The sequence below is a fragment of the Ictidomys tridecemlineatus genome, chromosome 11, assembly GCF_052094955.1.
Source record: "Ictidomys tridecemlineatus isolate mIctTri1 chromosome 11, mIctTri1.hap1, whole genome shotgun sequence".
Classification (NCBI taxonomy): Eukaryota; Metazoa; Chordata; class Mammalia; order Rodentia; family Sciuridae; genus Ictidomys; species Ictidomys tridecemlineatus.
Window position 1 is genome coordinate 126263110 of NC_135487.1, and position 14053 is coordinate 126277162.

General features: G+C 50.3%; 1 long non-coding RNA gene across 2 annotated transcripts; it reads right to left on the bottom strand.

The window, feature by feature from the left end:
* Nucleotides 1-2764: 2764 nt before the first annotated feature.
* On the bottom strand, nt 2765-11091 carry LOC144368467 (uncharacterized). Of its 2 annotated transcripts, none has more exons than XR_013428223.1 (2): nt 10773-11091; nt 2765-3837 (listed from the first exon to the last, which is right to left on the bottom strand). It is a non-coding gene; the product is annotated as an uncharacterized LOC144368467 (long non-coding RNA). The 2 variants fall into 2 exon arrangements; XR_013428222.1 differs by lacking the exon at nt 10773-11091 and adding an exon at nt 7594-8055.
* Nucleotides 11092-14053: the final 2962 nt, after the last annotated feature.

Sequence of the window (14053 nt, forward strand, 5' to 3'; positions counted from 1 at the left end):
ATGGACTGGTAGATGAAGTGTGGTGCCCTGGGTTGGATCCCGACAGACAAAGAGGATATGAATGGGAAAACTGGTGAAGTCAAACATATTTTGGAGTTTGGTTCATAGTAAAAAAAAAAAAAAAAAAAAATGTTCCTACTGGTTTCTTAGTTGTCACCAACGGACCACAGTGACACGTCATGTTACCCCTAGAGGAATTCAATGAGGAACACACAGGAGCCCTTTGTGCTATCTTTGCAACTTTTCTGGAAATCTAAAATTACACAAAGTTTATTTAAAAAATGGATTGCTTCAATTTATAATCCCACTACGAGGGAGCAAAGCGACAGTCTTACCACACCCTTGCCAGCAGCAAGTATTTTTAAAAATTGTAATCCTTCCACAAATATTTGGGAAGTCTCCTGTATTAGCCAGGCATTGTCCCAGGCCCTCGGGACTTATGGGTGAGCAGAACAGACCTAGGTCAGAGCTTCGTGGAGCAGAGAAAGACAGATGCTTGAGTACGGGAGAGGTATCAAGTGCTTTGGAAAAAGAGAAGAGCAGGATAAGGGGCAGGAGGGCAGAGAAAAGGCGTACGGCATAGGTTGCAGTTCTAAGGAAGGCCCTCGGGTCTGCGGGCACAGCTCCGTGCACAGCACTTGTCTTAGCGAGGATGAGGCCCTGGGTTTGATCCCCAGCACCACAGAAAAAGGAGAGTGATCAGGAGAGACTTCGTTGACAGGCAACATTGTAGCTATGACTTGAAGGAGGTGACAAGGTCTGTGGGCATCTGCAGGGAAGCCTGAGAGGTAGGGTGGAAGGGCAGGTCACGTGGGGCAGAGCCACCAAACACTCACTTAAAACCTCCTGGTTACTCTGCAACCTTCCCAGCCCCCTTGCAGTTGTGACGAGTTTGGGACCATGAAATGTGGCGGGAGATAGGAGTGTGTCACCTCCCAGGCTCAAGGCCATAAAAATCCCATATGTGATTCTCTGGTCTCTCCCTGACATGGTATTTGTGCACCCAGAGAGTAGAGATTCCAATCAGCCTAGAGCCCTAGTGACTCTCTGGAGCATCTCCTGCTAACCTGTGTGTGACGTGAATCGGGAGCTGAGTCACCAGCTCCGCAGCACCCTGGAGAGACAGCCACTAGCCTGGTTCTGAGACGACCCTTATTATGTTGAACTCCTGAGACGTGGGGGGTGGTTATCCTGCAGCACACTCAGCCCATCTGGCCTGTATGGAAGGACTTGGCTCTTACCCCTGGGTTACAACTGAGTCAGCCCGTTCATTCCAAAAGAAGTTTTCATGTCTTTGATAACGAATGTAGCAGGTTGTATTTTCCAAGGTGGCCACAACAAAAATCTGCCATCCCCTATGCCCCTCTATGTCACCCATTCAGAGGTGACATCTATGTCCCCTCCGCCTGAATGTGGGTGGGCCTCTAACTACAGTAAAGGTGAATTTGTGCAACTTACAAATCCAAATGAAAAAAGCAAAATGGCTTCTTCCTGGTCCTTTTGGGCCATTTGCTCTTGGAATTCTACCATTGTGCTCTGAAGACCCTGTCATCTGCAAACAGAGGAGAGACTCTGAGAGAGTAGGGCACAACTGTGCACACCTATCATCCTGGCAACTCAGGAGGCTGAGGCAGGAGGATCGCACGTCAAGTTCAAAGCCAGCCTCAGCAACGTAGGGAGGCCCTCAGCAATTTAAGCAAGACCTTGTTTCTATATAAAAATATAAAAAAGGGCTGGGCTTGGGGCTCAGTGGTTAAGCAACCCTAGGTTCAATGCCCAGTACTATAAACAAAGCAAAAGACTATAAAAGCAGCGTGTGTAACTTAGTGAGATCCTGTCTCAAAATTTAAAAAATCAAAAATAAATAAGAAGGGCTGGGGATGTAGCTCAGTGGTAGAGGGCTTGCCTGGCATGAAACCCTGGGTTCCATCCGACTGTACCACACACAAAAAAGAGGGAGCACATACACAGATACGTAAGCTCCCTGTCACTTGCCATGTGATGCCTTGTGCCACCCTGGGACTCTGCCAGCAAGGAAGTCATAACCCAGTGTGGCCCTTCAACCTTGGACCTCCGTAACTGTCAGTGAAAATAAGCCTCTGCTGTGGTTACTCACGAATTCCCCGGACTTGCAATACTGTGCTTCTAGCAGCAGGAAACAGACCTGGTCCCCTTGGTTTTCTCTCAGGCAATATGCTCCCCCGCACCCCAGTACAGGGGCATTCTACCACTCAGATACATCCCACCCCACCCAACCCCTTTTATTTTATGGTTCTGGGGATTAAACCTAGGACCTCATGCATGCTAGATAAACTCTCTACCACTGAGCTACACTCCCAACCCTTTTTTAAAATTCTATTTATTTTGGGGGGCAGCGGTACTAGGGATTGAACTCAGGGGTACTTAACCACTGGAGCTATATCCTTGAAGTACCCACGCCGGGGAGACCACGGGAAGAAACGAGAGATAGAAAAGGATCATAGCTGTCCCAGATTCCACCTGCTAGAATGTGCTCCACCCAGGTTCCAGGCTTGCAAAGACAACTTTGGGAAGACTTATCCCCCAAACCCCATCAGACTGCAACAGCATGGAGCCCGAGTGACAATCATCCAGCTAAGTCCAGTCCATCCCCACCATAATAATGATTATTAGGGCTGGGTTGTAGCTCGGTGGTAGAGCACTTGCCTAGCACGTGTGAGGCACTGGGTTCCATCCTCAGCGCCACATAAAAGTAAACAAATAAAGAATCAATACAATAAAGGTATTTTGTCCATCTATAACTAAAATTTTTTTAAAAAACATCATGATCGCTGGACAGATAATTAATATGCATGTGCTCACGCGTGCTTATTTGCATAGGTGGCCTGCTCTTAAATGTACTCTGCTGAGATTTGCTGGTTCCACTGAACAGTTTGCCTCCAGCTGTTCTGTGTCAGCAAGCTCAGATCCACTCTGTGCTCTGCACGACGACGACTGTGTGGCATTCCACAGCACAGATGTTTCATAACAGAGCACAGATGATCTTCAGATGTGCGTGGCTGGGGCCTGGCACTTCAAAAGGGAACTTGGAATCCCACTGTGCAAAGCAAGTCAATGGAGCCACCGGGGCAAAAGGGACAGACCCCTACCCCGCCTGGAAGGAGAGGTTCTCAAAGAAGCCTCTAGCTTTCGGTGGTTCCTTTAAAAGCGCTTCTAGGGGCCAGGAATAGTTTCCATGTACCTTCAGCTACTCTGTGACTCTAGGCAGAATGTAGGCTGGGACAGGTGGATACCGACTGAGGTGGTGATTCTCTACATTTCTGTCCACCTTCCAGGGATCAGCAAAACCCAACTAGCTCCTAACAATCCTTTCTTCTCCAACCTTCCAAAACGGTTGTAAAGAGTTCTGAAAATGCCCCTCCTCTTTTCTTTTTGGGTATTCGGGATCGAACCCCGGGGGGCTTTACCATTCACCATATCCCCACCCCTTTTATTATTTTTTATTTTTTTATTTTGAGATAAGATCTCACTAAATATCTGAGGTGAGCCTCAAACTTACAATCCTCCCCCCTCAGCCTCCAAAGTCGCTGGGATTACAGTTGTAGGCCAACGCGCCCAGCTTCTTTCCCCCTCTTAAAGATTGGAACGGCCTATCTCCACCTCCAGTCTTTTGGCACTTCTTCTCTTCTCCAAAACTCCTCGCTCGCCAGGGACAGTGCCACCTCTACCATCTGTGTGCATCCCTTTGGTGCCTCTGGTGAACTTCACAGGATGAAGACAGGAAGTCATTGAACAAATGGGGCGGCAGATTCCATTCTCACCTTCCAGGACTTCGGTTCTTATTCCCACTCTCAACATCTGTTTTAGGAGATAAACAGGAAGAATCTAGGAGTGGGGAGTTATGAGCCACAACCCCAGCCTCCTGCACCCTTCTTTGTTTTTGGTACCGGGGATTGAACTCAGGGGCACTGGACCACTGAGCCACATCCCCAGCCCTATTTTGTGTTTTATTTAGAGACAGGATCTCACAGAGTTGCTTAGCACTTTGTAGTTGCTGAGGCTGGCTTTGAACTCGCGATCTCCCTGTCTCAGCCTCCCGAGCCACTGGGATGACAGGCGTGGGCCAGGCGTGCACCACCCGCACCAGGCCCATGCACCTTTCTTGAACTTGCCCTTGGCTACATATTTTCTCTCTCTGCAGGGGATGGAAGGACAGGGTAATTCCTACTGCAAAGCAACACAGCGCATTGTACATTGTTTCCATTGTCTGCTGTAATCTCTGTAGCATTTTATGAGTAGCTCTCACATTATCACCGAGGAAACAAGGCTCAGAGAGGTTCAGTGACTCACCCAAGGTCACACCACCACTAGATCTAACTGAGCTGGGACTGGATCTCAGGTCTGTCTGACCCAGGCTTATTTCCCAGCCTTCTCTAAATCGGACCAACTCAGAGGCCGCTGCGTGACCACATGGGTTTCAGTGCAATTTTTGTCCTTAGGAGCACCTTCAAGGTCAAACAGATGAGGGCATTGTCTAACTACCCTTTAGGGTTTTCCTTCCGGTTTCCCCAGCATGTGGAGTCCTGCGCCCCACAGTGTCCTTAGGGGCATGGAGTCCGTGTTCTTCTTCCCAGTAGTGGTGAGACCCAAGCTGTTTTCTCCCTTGACCCTTGGCCTGGCCCAGGCAGTCCTGGGTTAGCATCCCACAGCCATTTCTTTGCTAGGTGAACATGAACATGCTCCTTAACCTCTCTGACCTTTGGTCTCATCTTCTGTAAAACGAAGATCAACTGGACTTGGTGGCACACACCTGTTATCCCAGCGGCTTGGAAGGATGAGGCAGGAGGAGAGTGAGTTCAAATCCAGCCTCAGCAAGGGCGAGGCGCTAAGCAACTCAGTGAGACCCAACTCAGTGAGACCCTGACTCTAAACAAAATGCAAAACAGGGCTGGGGATGTGGCTCAGTGGTTGAGTGCCCCTGAGTTCAATTCCTGGTACCAAAAAAAAAAAAAAAAACAGATCATTTTGCCAGGTGAGGTCCTGTATGCATGGTGCCCATGGTGCCAGCGTAGTGGCATAGAGCAGGAATGAAAATAAACACGCACTCTTTTTAGCCCCAGCCTTTTCTTTTCCTTGGGGGTCTTGAATGAGGCCTCTGGCTCCCTTCTCCTTCCTCAGCTATCCAGCTGCGGGGCTGGCTACTTAGCCTCATGGGGCTGAAGCACACCCTGTTCCCTGCAGAATTTGGGGACCATGCCAGGACGGTCAGCAAGAAGCTGTTAACCCGTGTGTATGACATGTCTGATGACGGAGGGAGCCGCCTGCAGCCAGCCAGCAGACTGCCACAGAGGAGGGACTGGCTGTGGGTGCCCCAGCCCCGGGCCGGCCGTCACAGTGCCTGTTGAAGCAAAGGGCTCTCTTCTGGCCGGGGTCTGACCCAATAGAGGGAGAGACACGAAGAGTGGCGATGGCCCTGTGTCAACACCAGGTAAAGGACTGAGCTGCTCTTCATGCTACAGGTCCCCAGATCTGCTTCAAGATGCAGGGAGGTGGGTGACAGGGCTCAAAGGAGAGTCTAGCCTGATGGTTCCCTATGGACCCCTAAAATTTCCTCCTGTTGTCCAGTCAAGTGGATTCCTATCGACCTCCTTCATGCAGCAATTGAAAAATAAAATAAAGCTGGGTGGGCTGGCTCCCACCTATAATCCTAGTGGTTTCTGAAGCTGAGGCCGGAGGATCACAAGTTTGAGGCCAATCTCAACAACTTGGCAAGACCTTGTCTCAAAACAAAAATAAGGCACACAGCAAAGGAAACAATTAAGAATGTGAAGAGAGAATCTACATAATGGGAGAAAATCTTTGTTAACTACTCTTCTGACAGAGGATTAATATCTAGAATATATGAAGAGCTCAAAAAACTTTACATCCCAAAATCAAATAACCCAATGAATAAGTGGGTAAACGAACTAAACAGACACTTCTCAAAAGAAGAAATACAAATGAGCAACAAATATGTGAAAAGAAGGGAGGACTGGGGTTAGCTCCGTGGTGGATCACTTGCCTTACATGCATGAGGCACTGGGTTGGAATCACAGCACCACATATAAATAAATAAATAAATATATTGTGTCCATCTACAACTAAAAAAAAAAAAATTAAAATGTGAAAAAAATGTTCAACATCATTAGCAGTTAGGGAAATGCAAGTCAAAACTGAGATTTCTTCTCACAGCAGTCAGAATGGTAGCCATCAAGAATACAAATAAGGGGCTGGGGATGTGGCTTAAGCGGTAGCGCACTTGCCTGGCATGCGTGCGGCCCGGGTTCGATCCTCAGCACCTCATACAAACAAAGATGTTGTGTCTGCCAATAACTAAAAAAAAAATTAAAATATTCTCTCTCTCTCTCTTAAAAAAAAAAAAGAATACAAATAATGGGGCTGGGGCTGGGGCTCAGTGGTAGAGCGCTTGCCTAGAATGTGTGAGGAACTGGGTTCGATTCTCAGCACTGCAAAGAAAGAAAGAGAGGTCTATAAGTAAATATAGACCTTTATATCCTCCCCCTTTCCCTACTGGTCCTGGGAGCCAGGCTTAAGAGTTTCCGGCCCCGCCCCAACCCGCCTGGCCCAGAGGCTTCACACTCAATCCCAGCGTCCGTCCGTCCGGGAGTGGGACCCACACTCACAGCTTCCTCACCTGGGCTGCACCCTCCTGCGCCTGTCAGGGAGCCGGAGCCCTGAGCTTCCCCCCCCCCAGCTCCTTTTCTGTCTCGGGTATGGGAGCAGGGCCTCCTCCAGGCCCTCCAGGGACGCAGCCTCCTGTTCCTTAGCAACAGCGCCCCTCTTCCCCACCTCTCAGCCACCTTCTGGGGAGCTCTGGTAGCAGCGCTGTAGGGACAGCAAGGCTGGACGCTGTGGGAACTGCCATTGCCACCCCTGAGCACCATTCTGACCCTTTCTCAGCTCCTGTCAGATAATGCTTGAGACCCCTTCAAGGCAGGGCTCTCAGGTGTCTGCCCTCTCTGTGCCTCGGGTCTCTCAGTTGGGATCAAGTGTCACTTTTGCTGCCCCTTGTCCCTTGGTCCATACTGTAACCTCTCATCCACGTGTGTGTCCCTGGGGTCTCTGGCTGCTCTAGCCCCTCTTGCATGTCTTTGAGTCACACTGTGTCGCTGCCAGTCTCTTCACTAACAGAAGTCCCCTGAGTGCCCACCTCCAAGGGCCAGTCACAGTGGTAACCCCCTGTCACCGGGGCCACCACCCACCACACCCTTTCCCCTCTTTGGTGGAAAGGCCTGTGGCAGGACAAGTCACAGAAGACAGCCCCCCCCCCCAGTGCTGCTTCGTGCTTCAGTGGAAATGGACTCGGGACTTTGGGCCAACCAGAAGAGCCCTAGGCCCAGAAAAGAATGAATGGACCTCCCACAGCCTGACCTCTGACCCTGCAGCTACTGAGGATGCAGAGTCCCCAAGAGGAGCTCCGGAGGGGCTCAGCACCTGTGACAGCCAGGAATCGCTGATCTCCACCAGCCCTGGATAGGACAGTGAAGTCCCCCCAAGGCATGGCCTCCCTTTCTCTGTCACGGCACCCACCCAACTTATCCTCTGCCACCCTACCTGGCTCAACTAGGGATGCTGAGGTCTGACAGTGTCATCTGGGGGTTAAGAAGCCAGGGCCGGAGACCAGTCAGCAGAGGGAGAGCTAAGAAACAATCTCTCTCGAGGGTAAAGGGGGATAGAGGGAAGCCCAGCTGCAGCAGGACAGAGCTGGAAGGAGGCGGAAATGGGGACGTGGGGGAGCTCAGGGAGGGGGCGCTGGAAACCGCCTTCCAGCTGAGGAAGCAGGCCAAGCAGGCAGAAGGAACTTTGGGCCAGGAGGCTGGACCAAGTGACCTCACCCAAACTCTGGTCTGCTGCTGTTGCCACCTGGCCAGTCTCCCAGCCCTCCTGGGTCCCCAAGCAGGAGAGCTTTTTATAGTCCCCTCCCCGACTTGGGTTTGAATAATTAAACAAGATGGACAGAAATAGCAGCCGGACAGCCAGGGCGGGTTATTTTGGGGTTTTCTGGAACACAGTGCTCCTGGGTGTCACCCCACCCCTGCAGAGGGCGGGGCCGGCATCTAGGCTGCCGGGAGATTCCTGTGGGGGAAACCCACCCGCACCCCTAAGCTTTCTTGGGTTGACAGAGTTGCTCTCTCTGCCAGAGGAGGGTCCTGCCACTTCTTCCTCCCCAGGAAGAGAGGGCTCCAGCCGCCTTCTGAGCCTAGCTGCTCCCTGGCAGGAAGTGCCTTCTGTTGTCTGTCAGGTCTTCTACTTCTGAGATGGTGAAAGATATTTACAATCAGATCGATAAGCAGCTGCAAGACAGGCTGAACCAGGAGGACGGGGCCACTGCTCCCATGGCCAAGGAGCTGGAATCAGGTGATAGGAGGGATAGGAGGTCGTACCCCCTCCCCCAGTTATGCCCACTGGGAAGCCTCAGAGGGAATGGAGGCTGGGTGGGGAGTGGGGGAGAGCTAGGGAGAGGGAGGAATTGGCTGGGGCGTGGGGGAAGGTTGGGTAGGGCTCCAGAGAAGAAAAGGCCAAAGGTGGGTTAGTATCTGGGCAACAGTGTCCCGTCCCTGGCAGAAGCCCAGCGCGGGTTTCCAGGGACAGGTTTCAGAAGCTGTGCTGGAACAGGGAGAGGTGAGCGCTCCTCTGCCCGCCAGGTCTTACTTGCTGCTGGTTCTCCAATACTTTTATTTATATTACTTTATTTTTGGTACCAGGGATTGAACTCAGGGGCACTTGTTCACTAAGCCACACCCCCAGCCCTATTTTGTATTTATTTAGAGATAGGGTCTCCTTGAGTTGCTTAGTGCCTCTCTGTTGCTGAGGCTGGCTTTGAATTTACAATCCTCCTGTCTCAGCCTCCAGAGGTGCTGGGATTACAGGTGTGCCGCCACCACGCCTGGCTTCAGTACTTTTATTTTTTTTTTTCTTTTGGGTACTGGGGATTGAATCCATGGGCGCTTAACCTCTGAGCCACATCTCCAGCCCTTTTATTTTTTATTTTAAGATAGTATCTTGCTGAGTTGCCCAGGCTAGCCTTAAACTTGCAATCCTCCTGCCTCAGCCTCCCAAGTAGCTGGGATTATAGGCTTGCACCACTGCTCCCGGCCATTACTTTTATTCAACGACAGACATCTATCTTATTCCTACCTTGAAATTCCTTTAAAACCTAGACACAGAGGGGTCACGGGAGAGGGAAGAGAGAAATCTGTCATGTTTTCTCCCTTTGGGTAACAATATCAGGGGGTGGGTTTGGAGGTCAGATCTCAGGAAATACTGATAGAATTCATTCATTCATTTTATTCATGCAACAAAAGTTTTAGGGGTGAATCACACCTGTAATCCCTGTTACCAGGAGGCTGAGGCAGGGAATCACGAGGCCAGCCTGGGCGATTTAGCAAAACCCTATGTCTCAAAAATATTTAAAAAGGTTGGGGATGTAGCTCAGAAGTGGAGTGTCTCTGGATTCAATTCCCAGTATGAGAAAATAAATGTTTTAGAGCACCACTTATAAGCCCCCACATTGTGCTTGGTGCTGGAATAAATTAGTATGTCATGGCCTTGCTCTCAAAAATCACACAGTTCAGTGGGAGAAATCACCTTTTGGGTGTTTTGGGTTTTTTTATTTTTTGGTGCTGGGGATTGAGCACAGGGGTGCTTAAAAACAGCCTCCATGCCCAGTGGGGGTAGGGGGGCTTTTAATTTTGAGACAGGATCTTCTTCTAAGTTGCTTAGACACCCGCTAAATTGCTGAGGCTGGCCTTGACTTGTGATCTTTCTGCTTCAGCCTCTTGAGTTGCTGGGATTGCAGGGGTGCGTCACTCTCCCTGGTGGGAGATGGCCTTTTTTAAACCTATTCTCACCATTTCCTGAGTGCTTGCTGTGCAATAGGTGCCCCACAAGAACTTCACAGAAAGTGTTCCATTTAATGTTTACAGCAAGTCTACGATCTAGGTAACACTGGCCCCACACATCAATTATTATAAGATGAGGAGGTGGATCCAAAGTCACTCAACTAGTAAACAAAATAAATGGAGTTGAAACCCAAATTTATATGATTCCAAGTTCTGTGCTGTTAGCCACTGCCCTGGGTGGTCTCTATGGCATGAAGAAAAGACAGGTTCATTAAATGCAGTAAATGTTCACAACAGTGAGACTGTCTTTAGCTGAGTGTATGTGTGTGTGTTACTCTCTGCTGGGTGGGCAATCAGGGGAAGCCTGGCTTTGCACTGGACTCAAAGGATTAATTAACTCATTCTACAAACACTTAAATTGAATACCTACTATGTGCTCTGTTCTTAGTGCTGGGGACAGAAGAAAACGGAACTCTTTGTACTTGGGGGGACATGCAGAGCTGGACAGGGAAAAAAACTGAAACCAAGAGTCTTAAAGCCAAGCTTCCTTTCCCTCAAAGTTATTCTGCTCCTCTTGCTTCTGGGTTTCTTATCCAAGTGCAAATACCCAATCTTTTGGAGAATCTAAAGGAAAGAGCTGGCTGGGAATACACTCTCCTGAGGCTGCGGATGTAGCTCAGTGGTGGAAAAGGTTTAGCCTGCAGGAGGCCCTGGTTCAATATCAACACACACACAACAAACCCCACCCTCCTACTGTGGGAAGTGCTTCCTAAAGTCTACCCTAAATTTCCTCCTACTCCAATATATTTCCCCACATCTCATTTCATTCCTCCTTTCCAAAGCCAAATTTCATAGCAGTAACTTTGCAGGCCGGTGGCCCTTTAAGACTACCTTCTTCCCCCCACGTGCCGTCTGGTTGGGCTGGCGACGCTGACGCACGCGTGACGTCAATGGCAGCTGGTGGAGTCTGGGCACGAGGAGCGAAGTTAGGATGGGGGTGGGGGGGGAGACGAAAGAGAGGGCGGTTCATTTGCATTTAAAGGAGCCACGCCAGGATTAGTGATGGGGGCTTTAAAGAAATGAGTGTTCCGCAAACTTTCGGTCCAGAGCTATGAGGCAAGAAAAAGGCGTGGTACAGCTGAAGTCGGTGACGACTTGAGTTTACGATATCAATTATGTCCTTCCGCGGGAAGGGGGAAATAGTCCGCCGGTGCCCAGGCTGGGAGCACGTGACCAGGAGGGGGCGGATGGGGGGGCAAGAGAGAAGGAGGGAGGAGCTGGGGAGACGACTGTCAGACTGCGTTTCAGCTGCCCCCACCCCCACATCCTGCCCACCCTCCTGCAGCTGCCACCACATCCTGCCCAGCCGGGGGCAGGGAGCTCATGTGGGGGGATGCACTGACCGAGACCCGGCTTTGGCACCCCTTCCCTGCCCCCTTCAGCTCCAGGGTGGGGCCTCTGCCCTTTGCCCCAGGTCTGGCCCTAGGCTCCCTGGCACTGAGCTTGGGACACTGCTCTGCCAGTACAGCCTTGGACAGCTCTCTGAGTGACTTTGCCTTCCCTTCCCCCAACTGTGACCTGAAGTGGAACTTATTGGGAGCCCTGACCAGATCCCCATCCCTGGGCTGGCACAGTTATCAATAGACAAATAGAGATGTTCAGTAAAGTTTGACAATTCTTAACTCAGGTACAGAGCTACACGCTCATCCACACAGAGTCATGTCACACATTTGCTGAACACGCATTCTGCATTATCCCAGCCAAGCCCTGAACACCCAAAGTTGAGTGTCCTGCCTTCAAGGAGCTCAGGATCTGGTCAGAAGTGTAAACTGGAAACCAAAAATGTCATCAGGCTGTGGTGTGTACTGAAGAGAGAGACCCATAGGGTAGAGAGCGCTCTACAAGCAGACATGGGATGATACACAAGTCCACGCAGAGAGCATATGCACCCAACTATTTGCTGAGAGTCCTTCCCTTTGCAAGCAAGGTGTCACGTGGGAGAGATGGGGGGGGCCTTTGCTATGATCACCCAAAAAACAAAGAATGATCGGCCAAATAGGAGAGATGAGGTCGATGGAGATGGCGAGTTGGAGATTGTCCAGAGGGCCATGGGGAAGATGAGACCAGCCAGGCAGCCAGAGAGGTTAAAGCTTGGATTGGCATTAATGGCTTCCCTGTGTTATGGAACAACAGACAGACAGAGACAGCCCTGAAGGAGAAGAGGATGAGGAAGACCCTTTCCAAATGAAGTCCGATTAGGGAAGCATGAGAAAGGGTGAATAAAAGGATTGTCGATTTCTCTTTGCCATTAAACTTAGGAAGATGATATTGTAGAAAGGAGTTTATACAGCATGTTCTTTGTAGGACTTTGGTGAGCCTCCTAGTGTCTGACTTTCTAGGGGACTGTACTGCGGTTTTGGGCCCCTAATTAGGTGACTTTTCACTAGAAAAAAATAGGTAGTCAGTCAGAAGTGAGGGAGGAAAAACGAGCCCCCAGCATCTGAGCGCGGTCAGTCCTTTTCTACCCAGAGGATTCTGGGATGGGAGGTCAAGGGCCAGAAGAAAAAGAGTATCTGGGAGCTGGGGCTGGGGCTCAGTGGTAGAGCGCTTGTCTAGCATATGTGAGGCACTGGGTTTGATTCTCAGCACCATGTATAAGTAGATGAACAAAACAAAGGTCCATCAATGTCTAAAAAGATATTTAAAAAAACAAAAAGATTGTGTAGTCACTTTAAGGAAGTTCTTATTTCCAGCAGCATTACTCCCTCCACCATGGAAATCAAGACTTCATGTTTATTATTATATCTTCTCTCATGAAGGTTTCCCTATAGTCTAAATGCTGTCCCACTTGTAGCATCAGCATTTCCTACTATGTTCTCCTTGAATTACCCTGTCAGCATCTCAGGGTGTGGGACATTCCATCACTCCAACTCTGTCCTCTCTTCCCTTGTCCCTCAGGCTGCTGGCCCTTTAATACCCTCCCCAGGTGACTCACCTTCCTTCCTCATTCCTTTGTTAAGGACCCAACATTCCAAGACTGGGAGGACCAGCCAGCCAATCAAAGCCCTGGCAGACCTGCCTCAGGCTGGAGATTGGCTGGAGCTGTGCTTGGCGGGAGGCTCGCCCTTGCAGATCTAGTGGAGGTTGGGGAGGGGGTTTCTGGGAATCAGTCCTGGGAAAGAATTTGTTCCGGAGCTGCTTATGTTTTGGAGAGAATCCTCCAAGTGGAGCGGGGGCCAGAGGGTTCTCTGCCTTGGAGAGCCTCCAAACTGGAGGCAGGTTTGGAACTTAGCTGTCTTGGTCTCTTGGGGGCCTGGGTGCCCCCTGCCCATTCTGGATTTTCCCCCCTCTGCGGTGTGGGACCCGATGGTCCGAAGGCTGTGTTCCCATGCCTGTTCCTAAGAAGTCTTTTCCAGCAGCCCTGGATCTCTCCAGTCTCAACATTCTGCTTTCCCGACGTCGGAAACAGCCGGAAAATAAACACCCTGATGACTAAACGGTTTCTCCAGCTAGAGCCTGGGGAAGCACTAAAAATAGAGGCCACAAGTGAGGGGAGGTTCCCCACTTGTGTGTGGGGGGGCACTTTCTCATCCTGCTACTGCCACAGCCTCAAGGCGCTGTTCTTCTCCAAGTCCTTGGGGAAGGGGCAAATGGGCTCCCCCTGCCTACCCTGAAGTTTTGGGGGCACGCTAGCGCTGCCTGGCAGGGAGGATGGACACCTCTGGGGCTGGAGGCCCCATCTCCCATACCGATGGGGAACTGAGAAGCTCCTCATTTGGGGACAAAGTGGGACACTGTATAAATCAGGTTTCCCGAGGAAGGAGTCAGGTAGAAAGGTTGGAAACCGAGGCCAAGGAAATAGGAGTGTTTCTTCCTGTCTGAGGAGGTATAAGCCTTCAATCTGCTGGTAGAACAGATGAGGCTCGTGTGGACTAAAAGGGGTCTTTTCAGACCAGCCCTTGGCACAAAAGTCTGAGTTGTCATAATGCAGTGTGAAGCACCTGTACTAGGCAATCTGCTTACATGAACTAATTTAATCTTCACACCAAATTTGAGTTAGGTACTAACTTATCACCATCTTCTTTTCCCCCATGAGGATCTAAAGGAGAGTTAAACAATGTGCCTGTGTTCACAGTTAATAAAAGGTGGGGTAAGAACTTGAACCAAAGCAG